Here is a 12,119-nt window from a genome sequence, read left to right as displayed (position 1 = left end):
GGGTGATAGGTTAGGGGGCGTATTATGTGAGAGGGTGTGGTGATAGGATGAGAGAGTAGGGGGCGTGTTATGTGAGAGGGTGTGGTGATAGGATGAGAGGTTAGGGGGCGTGTTATTGGAGTTGGTGTGGTGATAGGATGAGAGGTTAGGGGCCGTGTTATGTGAGAGGGTGTGGTGATAGGATGAGAGGTTAGGGGGCGTGTTATGTGAGAGGTGTGGTGATAGGATGTGAGGTTAGGGGGCGTGTTATGTGAGAGGGTGTGGTGATAGGATGAGAGGTTAGGGGCCGTGTTATGTGAGAGGGTGTGGTGATAGGATGAGAGGTTAGGGGCCGTGTTATGTGAGAGGGTGTGGTGATAGGATGAGAGGTTAGGGGGCGTGTAATGTGAGAGGGTGTGGTGATAGCATGAGAGGTTAGGGGGCGTGTTATGTGAGAGGGTGTGGTGATAGGATAAGAGGTTAGGGGGTGTGTTATGTGAGAGGGAATGGTGATAGGATGAGAGGTTAGGGGGCGTGTTATGTGAGAGGGTGTGGTGATAGGATGAGAGGTTAGGGGACGTGTTATTGGAGTTGGTGTGGTGATAGGATGAGAGGTTAGGGGGCGTGTTATGTGAGAGGGTGTGGTGATAGGATGAGAGGTTAGGGGGCGTGTTATTGGAGTTGGTGTGTTGATAGGATGAGAGGTTAGGGGGCGTGTTATGTGAGAGGGTGTGGTGATAGGATGAGAGGTTAGGGGGTGTGTTATGTGAGAAGGTGTGGTGATAGGATGAGAGGTTAGGGGGCGTGTTATGTGAGAGAGTGTGGGGATAGGAGAGGTTAGGGGGCGTGTTATGTGAGAGGGTGTGGTGATAGGATGAGAGGTTAGGGGGGCATGTTATGTGAGAGGGTGTGGTGATAGGGTGATAGATTAGGGGGCGTGTTATGTGAGAAGGTGTGGTGATAGGATGAGAGGTTAGGGGGCGTGTTATGTGAGAGGGTGTGGTGATAGGATGAGAGGTTAGGGGGCGTGTTATTTGAGAGGGTGTGGTGATCGGATGAGAGGTTAGGGGGCGTGTTATTGGAGTTGGTGTGTTGATAGGATGAGAGGTTAGGGGGCGTGTTATGTGAGAGGGTGTGGTGATAGGATGAGAGGTTAGGGGGTGTGTTATGTAAGAAGGTGTGGTGATAGGATGAGAGGTTAGGGGGCGTGTTATGTGAGAGAGTGTGGTGATAGGAGAGGTTAGGGGGCGTGTTATGTGAGAGGGTGTGATGATAGGATGAGAGGTTAGGGGGCGTGTTATGTGAGAGGGTGTGGTGATAGGATGAGAGGTTAGGGGGCGTGTTATTGGAGTTGGTGTGGTGATAGGATGAGAGGTTAGGGGGCGTGTTATGTGAGAGGGTGTGGTGATAGGATGAGAGGTTAGGGGGCGTGTTATTGGAGTTGGTGTGTTGATAGGATGAGAGGTTAGGGGGCGTGTTATGTGAGAGGGTGTGGTGATAGGATGAGAGGTTAGGGGGCGTGTTATGTGAGATGGTGTGGTGATAGGATGAGAGGTTAGGGGGCGTGTTATGTGAGAGAGTGTGGTGATAGGAGAGGTTAGGGGGCGTGTTATGTGAGAGGGTGTGGTGATAGGATGAGAGGTTAGGGGGCGTGTTATGTGAGAGGGTGTGGTGATAGGATGAGAGGTTAGGGGGCGTGTTATGTGAGAGGGTGTGGTGATAGGGTGATAGATTAGGGGGCGTGTTATGTGAGAAGGTGTGGTGATAGGATGAGAGGTTAGGGGGTGTGTTATGTGAGAGGGTGTGGTGATAGGATGAGAGGTTAGGGGGCGTGTTATGTGATAGGGTGTGGTGATAGGATGAGAGGTTAGGGGGCGTGTTATCTGATAGGGTGTGGTGATAGGATGAGAGGTTAGGGGGCATGTTATGTGATAGGGTGTGGTGATAGGAGGAGAGGGTAGGGGGGTTGTTATGTGAGAGGGTATGGTGATAGGACGAGAGGTTAGGGGGCGTGTTATGTGAGAGGGTGTGGTGATAGGATGAGAGGTTAGGGGGTGTGTTATATGAGGTGTGGTGATAGGATGAGAGGTTAGGGGGCGTGTTATGTGAGAGGGTGTGGTGATAGGATGAGAGGTTAGGGGGCGTGTTATGTGAGAGGGTGTGGTGATAGGATGAGAGGTTAGGGGGCGTGTTATGTGAGAGGGTGTGGTGATAGGATGATAGATTAGGGGGCGTGTTATGTGAGAGGGTGTGGTGATATCAGGTGATAGGTGAAATCAGCCTATCAGTGCATTGAAGGGGTGCACACCGCCATTACTGCTGCAAGATGGACGCTTCAATATTGCCAGTCTTTCCCCGCTATGAAATAAAGCCGACACAAGACACAATAGGTGGAGGAGGGGGGGAGATCAAAATTCAAAGAGGTAGATTTTTCAACAGCAGATTCTCTACTCCCTCTAACTTAACACGCCCCCTAACATCTCCTCCTATCACCACACCCTCTCACATAACACACCCCCTAACCTCTGCTCCTATCACCACACCCTCTCACATAACACGCCCCCTAACCTCTCCTCCTATCACCACACCCTCTCACATAACACGCCCCCTAACCTCTCCTCCTATCACCACACCCTCTCATATAACACGCCCCCTAACCTCTCCTCCTATCTCCACACCCTCTCACATAACACGCCCCCTAACCTCTCCTCCTATCACCACACCCTCTCACATAACACGCCCCCTAACCTCTCATCCTATCACCACACCCTCTCACATAACACGCCCCCTAACCTTTCATCCTATCACCACACCCTCTCACATAACACTCCCCCTAACCTCTCATCCTATCACCACACCCTCTCACATAACACGCCCCCTAACCTCTCATCCTATCACCACACCTTCTCACATAACACACCCCTAACCTCTCATCCTATCACCACACCTTCTCCCATAACATGCCCCCTAACCTCTCATCCTATCACCACACCCTCTCCCATAACACGCCCCCTAACCTCTCATCCTATCACCACACCCTCTCCCATAAAACGCCCCCTAACCTCTCATCCTATCACCACACCCTCTCACATAACACCCCCCTAACCTCTCATCCTATCACCACACCCCCTCACATAAAACGCCCCCTAACCTCTCATCCTATCACCACACCCTCTCACATAACACCCCCCTAACCTCTCATCCTATCACCACACCCTCTCACATAACACGCCCCTAACCTCTCATCCTATCACCACACCCTCTCACATAATACGCCCCCTAACTTCTCATCCTATTACCACACCCTCTCACATATCACCCCTAACCTCTCATCCTATCACCACACCCTCTCACATAACACGCCCCTAACCTCTCATCCTATTACCACACCCTCTCACATAACACGCCCCCTAACCTCTCATCCTATCACCACACCTTCTCACATAATGCCCCCCTAACCTCTCATCCTATCACCACACCCTCTCACATAACACACCTCTAACTTCTCATCCTATCACCACACCCTCTCACATAACACACCCCCTAACCTCTCCTATCACCACACCCTCTCACATAACACTCCCCCTAACCTCTCCTATCACCACACCCTCTCACATAACACGCCCCCTAACCTCTCCTATCACCACACCCTCTCACATAACACACCCCCTAACCTCTCATCCTATCACCACACCCTCTCACATAACATGCCCCCTAACCTCTCCTATCACCACACCCTCTCACATAACACGCCCCCTAACCTCTCATCCTATCACCACACCCTCTCACATAACACGCCCCCTAACCTCTCATCCTATCACCACACCCTCTCACATAACACGCCCCCTAACCTCTCATCCTATCACCACACCCTCTCACATAACACGCCCCCTAACCTCTCATCCTATCACCACACCCTCTCACATAACACGCCCCTAACCTCTCATCCTATCACCACACCCTCTCACATAACACGCCCCCTAACCTCTCCTCCTATCACCACACCCTCTCACATAACACGCCCCCTAACCTCTCATCCTATCACCACACCCTCTCACATAACACGCCCCCTAACCTCTCATCCTATCACCACACCCTCTCACATAACACGCCCCCTAACCTCTCATCCTATCACCTCAACCTCTCACATAACACTCCCCCTAACCTCTCATCCTATCACCACACCCTCTCACATAACACGCCCCCTAACCTCTCATCCTATCACCACACCCTCTCACATAACACGCCCCCTAACCTCTCATCCTATCACCTCAACCTCTCACATAACACTCCCCCTAACCTCTCATCCTATCACCACACCCTCTCACATAACACGCCCCATAACCTCTCCTCCTATCACCACACCCTCTCACATAACATGCCCCCTAACCTATCACCCTATCACCATACCCTCTCACATAACACGCCCCCTAACCTCTCATCCTATCACCACACCCTCTCACATAACACGCCCGCTAACCTCTCATCCTATCACCACACCCTCTCACATAACACGCCCCCCTAACCTCTCATCCTATCACCACACCCTCTCACATAACACGCCCCTAACCTCTCATCCTATCCTCACACCCTCTCACATAACACGCCCCCTAACCTCTCATCCTATCCTCACACCCTCTCACATAACAAGCCCCCCTAACCTCTCATCCTATCACCACACCCTCTCACATAACACCCGCCTCTGGAGGATTGACCACAAGTTCTCAATGGGATTAAGGTCTGGGGAGTTTCTGGGCCATGGACCCAAAATGTCGATGTTTTGTTCCCCGAGCCGCTTAGTTATCACTTCTGCCTTATGGCAAGGTGCTCCATCATGCTGGAGAAGGCATTGTGTTCCTCACCAAACTGTTCTTGGATGGTTGGGAGAAGTTGCTCTTGGAGGATGTTTTGGTCCCATTCTTTATTCATGGATGTGTTCTTAAGCTAAATTGTGAGTGATCCCACTCCCTTGGCTGAGAAGTAACCCCACACATGAATTTTCTCAGGATGCCTTACTGTTGGTGTGTGTAATAATATATGTGTAATAGAGAGGTGTGTGTAATAATATGTCTGCAATATAGAGGTGTGTATAATAATATGTGTGTAATATAGAGGTTTGTGTAATAATATAGTATGTGTGTGCTATAGAGGTGTGTATAATAATTTTTGTGTAATATAGAGGTTTGTGTAATTATAGATGTGTGTGTAATAATATATGTAAAATATAGAGGTGTCTGTAATTATAGATGTGTGTGTGTATATTACATATATATTATTACACATATATTATTAGAGGTGTGTGTAATATAGAGGTGTGTATAATCATTTATGTGTGATATAGAGGTGCATGTAATTATAGCTGTGTGTGTAATAATGTGTGTGTAATATAGAGGTTTGTGTAATAATATATATGTACTTTAGAGGTGTGTATAATAATGTAACTGTAATATAGAGTTGTGTGTAATAATATATGTGTAATATAGAGGTGTCTGTAATTATAGAGGTGTGTGTAATAATATATGTGTACTATAGAGGTGTGTATAATAATGTGTGTGTAATATAGAGGTGTGTGTAATAATATATGTGTACTTTAGAGGTGTGTATAATAATGTAACTGTAATATAGAGTTGTGTGTAATAATATATGTGTAATATAGAGGTGTGTATAATAATGTATCTGTAATATAGATGTGTGTGTAATAATATGAGTGTAATATAGAGGTGTGTGTAATAATATATGTGAAATATAGAGATGTGTATAATAATTTATGTGTAATATAGATGTGTGTGTAATAATATATGTGAAATATAGAGATCTGTATAGTAATTTATGTGTAATATAGAGGTGTGTGTAATAATATATCAAATATAGAGATGTGTGTATAGTAATTTATTTGTAATATAGAGGTGTGTGTAATAATATAAGTGTAATATAGAGGTGTGTGTAATAATATATGTGAAATATAGAGATGTGTATAATAATTTATGTGTAATATAGATATGAGTGTAATATAGAGGTGTGTGTAATATAGAGGTGTGTGTAATAATATATGTGTAATATAGAGGTGTGTATAATAATATATGTGTAATATAGAGGTGTGTGTAATATAGAGGTGTGTGTAATAATATATGTGAAATATAGAGATGTGTATAATAAGTTATGTGTAATATAGATGTGTGTGTAATAATATGAAAGTAATATAGAGGTGTGTGTAATTATATATGTGTAATATAGGTGTGTATAATAATATATGTGTAATATAGAGGTGTGTGTAATATAGAGGTGTGTGTAATAATATATGTGAAATATAGAGATGTGTATAATAAGTTATGTGTAATATAGATGTGTGTGTAATAATATGAGAGTAATATAGAGGTGTATGTAATTATATATGTGAATTATAGATGTCTGTGTAATATAGAGTTGTAAACAGGCGTTAATGAAAAGTTTGCATTTTGCCGGGATTGTAGCCGGTGTATAAGGCTGTTACGGTGACAGTCAGGACGTTACCCTGTATGATGGCGGAGAGGGAGCCTGGGAACACGTATGGCAAATTTCACCTGTGAATCAAATGGTGAACGCGGGGAATATTCCACATCACTTTCTGCTTGTAGCCTTGTGTCACTGAGGAACCCGCCACCCACCACGGAGAGTATTTAGGGTAAATGTCATTTTGGGCCATAGAGGTATCCGGGACCCCACACAGGAGTATTGGAGACTTTACCATTCAGATTGTTCTTAATGATTTATCACAGGTCTGATGCTACATAAAAATGCCTGAGAGACACAGCATCACCTAGCAGAATATCACAGGTGACAAGCTACTAATGAGGTGCCCTGTGAGAGACCTATCACAGTCAGTGTATATATGATTATGTGTGTGAGTCGTCCCAGTACAGCGCATGTCACTGTATCGGTTATACAGGAACAGAAGCACAAGAGCTTGCAATCTAAGTATCCGGACATATATAACTAATGATGCTGGAGATGACAGCATAAAGGGGTTAATGCAGGCTGAGAGACTTGCGCGCATTTTGCATCGTCTCCTAAGATCAGCAAACATGGCTGCCAGCGACTGACAGGGAATGGGGATGGCTGGGCCGCAGCTGTGATAGGAGCCCGGGGTCACGGTGAGACCTGGTTTATATGAGGAGCTGGACACAGCCTGGAAGGAAGAGACAGATATTACAGAGGGGGGGGACAGGTCTCAGCTGTGCAGAGGGAGCGGGGGGGGGGCTATATCACTACTGGGGGCACTTCTAGAATAGGACTCATCTCTGTGTGTGACCTCGGAAATGGTGACAGATGTCACAGCCAGTTAGGATCTATGCGCCGGCTTTCAATGTCCAATGGCAAATTCCCATTAAAAGGGCATTAAGTGTGTTATAGAAACCCCCCTCCCTGTCCTGTGTCTTATTCCTCCTTTCTCTCTCCATCTGAGATCGGCTGGACCCAGGGGACGAAGGCTCATCTCCTCACTGCCTCCCTCCCTCCCCCTCCTCGCTCTCACTGTCACCAGCTTCCTATCCTCATGTCATCGCCCAGCCCAGAACAAGAGGTCAGACTGAGGATCTGCCCTGGGTACCACCCACCGGGTCACTGTGCCCTGCTCCCAGGTGAGGTGGCTGCCATCTCCAGTAGGCACTGAGGAATGTCCGCCTCATCCACCATGTGCACAATTTGGGGATGACCCCTACCACCTGCTCCACACCAGACCCACGCCAGCCAGACCCACGCCAGCCAGACCTGCGCTGAGATCGCCAAATTCTCTCTGGAGCAAAGGTGAGAGAGACAGAACTGCAGAGGTGACTACAACAGCTGTGCCCATCACTGCACCTTAGGGATAGGTTACCGTGCAATCTAATGACATACTGTACATGCAGACGGGGCACAACAGACGGACAGAAGGAGACAGACTGATTACCAGCACATAGTACACACCGTACACTAACATGTTACATGGGAATGTCATTATTATTATTGTATCCAGAATTCCAGCAACAGATGAGACCAGGAAGGTTATAATGTAATATATAACATTATCTATATTCACAGCAACAGATGAGACCAGGAAGGTTATAGGGAAATACAATATCCTACAAAGTCAAAATATTTAAGGACATAGGGAAAGTGTTATATTACATGCACATACATGTATATAACACATGGATGCTGTAACTTATTTTTTATAATGTCAGCATATGATTAATGACATTATATATATATATATATATATATATATATATTTATAGATACACCTCTATTAAATAGATATTGTTTAGTTAGAGGAAGGGCTCCGACGGATCTTCCACCCCCTATGATAGTTACGCTGGTCTCCGGTTGGGAAGAGGTTAAAACCATCATAATTCTTCATCTAATATTGAGTCGGATAATTCTAAATGTGTATTTCCCTATTTCTGTCTATCCAACCAGACCTCATTGCTGAGCTCACAATTAGTGGTCAGGGCTAGTTAGTGATCAGAATCAGTGTAAGAAATCAATTATGTATCAGTGTAAGACAGTGATCGGGATCAGTAATGTATCGGTGTAATACAGTGATCGGGATCAGTTATGTATCAGTGTAAGACAGTGATCGGGATCAGTAATGTATCAGAGTAAGACAGTGATCGGGATCAGTTATGTATCAGAGTAAGACAGTGATCGGGATCAGTTATGTATCGGTGTAAGACAGTGATCAGGATCAGTTATGTATCAGTGTAATACAGTGATCGGGATCAGTTATGTATCGGTGTAAGACAGTGATCGGGATCAGTTATGTATCGGTGTAAGACAGTGATCGGGATCAGTTATGTATCGGTGTAAGACAGTGATCGGGATCAGTTATGTATCAGAGTAATACAGTGATCGGGATCAGTTATGTATCAGAGTAAGACAGTGATCGGGATCAGTTATGTATCAGAGTAAGACAGTGATCGGGATCAGTTATGTATCGGTGTAAGACAGTGATCGGGATCAGTTATGTATCAGTGTAATACAGTGATCGGGATCTGTTATGTATCGGTGTAAGACAGTGATCGGGATCAGTTATGTATCGGTGTAAGACAGTGATCGGGATCAGTTATGTATCAGAGTAATACAGTGATCGGGATCAATCATGTATCAGTGTAAGACAGTGATAGGGATCAGTAATGTATCAGAGTAAGACAGTGATCGGGATCAGTTATGTATCGGTGTAAGACAGTGATCGGGATCAGTTATGTATCGATGTAAGACAGTGATCGGGATCAGGTATATATCAGTGTAAGACAGTGATCGGGATCAATCATGTATCAGTGTAAGACAGTGATCGGGATCAGTTATGTATCGGTGTAAGACAGTGATCGGGATCAGTTATGTATCGCTGTAAGACAGTGATCGGGATCAGTTATGTATCAGTGTAATACAGTGATCGGGATCAGTTATGTATCGGTGTAAGACAGTGATCGGGATCAGTTATGTATCGGTGTAATACAGTGATCGGGATCAGTTATGCATCGGTGTAAGACAGTGATCGGGATCAGTTATGCATCGCTGTAAGACAGTGATCGGGATCAGTTATGTATCGGTGTAAGACAGTGATCGGGATCAGTTATGTATCGGTGTAAGACAGTGATCGGGATCAGTTATGTATCGGTGTAAGACAGTGATCGGGATCAGTTATGTATCGGTGTAAGACAGTGATCGGGATCAGTTATGTATCGGTGTAATACAGTGATCGGGATCAGTCATGTATCGGTGTAAGACAGTGATCGGGATCAGTCATGTATCGGTGTAAGACAGTGATCGGGATCAGTCATGTATCGGTGTAAGACAGTGATCGGGATCAGTCATGTATCGGTGTAAGACAGTGATCGGGATCAGTAATGTATCAGAGTAAGACAGTGATCGGGATCAGTTATGTATCGGTGTAAGACAGTGATCGGGATCAGTTATGTATCGGTGTAAGACAGTGATCGGGATCAGTTATGTATCGGTGTAAGACAGTGATCGGGATCAGTTATGTATCGGTGTAAGACAGTGATCGGGATCAGTTATGTATCGGAGTAAGACAGTGATCGGGATCAGTAATGTATCGGAGTAAGACAGTGATCGGGATCAGTTATGTATCGGTGTAAGACAGTGATCGGGATCAGTTATGTATCGGTGTAAGACAGTGATCGGGATCAGTTATGTATCGGTGTAAGACAGTGATCGGGATCAGTTATGTATCGGTGTAAGACAGTGAACGGGATCAGTTATGTATCGGTGTAATACAGTGATCGGGATCAGTTATGTATCGGTGTAAGACAGTGATCGGGATCAGTTATGTATCGGTGTAATACAGTGATCGGGATCAGTTATGTATCAGTGTAAGACAGTGATCGGGATCAGTTATGTATCAGTGTAATACAGTGATCGGGATCAGTTATGTATCAGTGTAAGACAGTGATCGGGATCAGTTATGTATCCATGTAAGACAGTGATCGGGATCAGTTATGTATCCATGTAAGACAGTGATCGGGATCAGTTATGTATCCATGTAAGACAGTGATCGGGATCAGTTGTGTATCAGTGTAAGACAGTGATCGGGATCAGTTATGTATCGGTGTAAGACAGTGATCGGGATCAGTTATGTATCGGTGTAAGGGCATGATTCAGAGCCGCTCGTAAGTGGCCACTCGTTCGTTCTGAGCGATGTTTGCACAACTGCACATGCGTACGGATCGTAATACGCATGCGCGAACCAGTCAGTGCAGCTGAAAATCGTTTGTTTGCTAAATAGTGAATGCCTGCTATTTTGAGTGACAGGAGGAGGCGTATGTGGGTGGTAACAGGGGAAGGTCCTTGAAAACGGGGAGTGGAGATACGAACGCAGGCATGCTTAAAGGTCAAAACGGGCGTTTTATGGGTGTGCATAATTAATACAGCAGCGTCATTGACCACGTCACTGGGTTATTTTATAGTCAGAACTGCTCGCAGTAGGAAAAACCAACCACAAGAATAGCGAGCAGTTCATATGCTGGTCGATGTACTCGATTAATCTAATAAATAGCGGACATGACGTAGGATGCGAGCGGCCAGGGGGCGTAGTTTCCAAAAAACGACCGCAAGTTTTGTTCGCCCGTTCAGTCCTAGAGGCGTGAACAGACCGCAAAGAGCGAATGGTTCATTTGAATAGCCACCCCTTTTTTCTGAACGAGCGAGCGCAAATAGTGTCCGGCTCTGAATCAGGCCCTAAGACAGTGATCGGGATCAATTATGTATCAGTGTAAGACAGTGATCGGGATCAGTTATGTATCGGTGTAAGACAGTGATCGGGATCAGTTATGTGTCGGTGTAAGACAGTGATCGGGATCAATTATGTATCGGTGTAAGACAGTGATCGGGATCAGTTATGTATCGGTGTAAGACAGTGATCGGGATCAGTTATGTATCGGTGTAAGACAGTGATCGGGATCAATTATGTATCGGTGTAAGACAGTGATCGGGATCAGTTATGTATCGGTGTAAGACAGTGATCGGGATCAGTTATGTATCGGTGTAAGACAGTGATCGGGATCAGTTATGTATCGGAGTAAGACAGTGATCGGGATCAGTTATGTATCGGAGTAAGACAGTGATCGGGATCAGTTATGTATCGGAGTAAGACAGTGATCTGGATCAGTTATGTATCAGTGTAAGACAGTGATCGGGATCAATTATGTATCGGTGTAAGACAGTGATCGGGATCAGTTATGTATCGTTGTAAGACAGTGATCGGGATCAGTTATGTATCGGTGTAAGACAGTGATCGGGATCAGTTATGTATCGGAGTAAGACAGTGATCGGGATCAGTTATGTATCGGAGTAAGACAGTGATCGGGATCAGTTATATATTGGTGTAAGACAGTGATTGGGATCAGGGCCTGATTCAGAGCCGCTCGTAAGCGGCCGCTCGTTCGCTCCGAGCGATGTTCGCACAACTGCGCATGCGTACGGCTCGTAATACGCATGCGCGAACCAGTCAGTGTGGTCGAAATTCATGTGCTCGGAAAATAGCAAATGCCTGCTAATTTGAGTGACAGAATGAGGCATTTGTGGGTGGTAACAGGGGAAGGTGCTTGAAAACGGGGAGTGGTGATCCGAATGCAGGCGTGCCAAACGGTCAAAACGGGCATTTT

The 12,119-nt window shown here is 45.6% G+C and overlaps 1 protein-coding gene across 1 annotated transcript in view; it reads left to right on the top strand.

Moving 5' to 3' along the window:
* The first annotated feature begins 7,703 nt into the window (after positions 1–7,703).
* The window catches only part of NHLH2 (nescient helix-loop-helix 2), a 180,750-nt gene continuing 176,334 nt past the window's right edge, over positions 7,704–12,119 (top strand). The window contains exon 1 of the mRNA XM_088472448.1: positions 7,704–7,761. The gene's annotated coding sequence lies outside the window, so the exon portion shown is untranslated. The remainder of the gene's footprint in view (positions 7,762–12,119) is intronic.

This window comes from Taudactylus pleione, unplaced genomic scaffold (genome assembly GCF_031769625.1).
Source record: "Taudactylus pleione unplaced genomic scaffold, aTauple2 ptg000123l, whole genome shotgun sequence".
In the NCBI taxonomy this organism is placed as follows: domain Eukaryota; kingdom Metazoa; phylum Chordata; class Amphibia; order Anura; family Myobatrachidae; genus Taudactylus; species Taudactylus pleione.
This window is presented reverse-complemented; position numbering and strand designations above follow the sequence as displayed.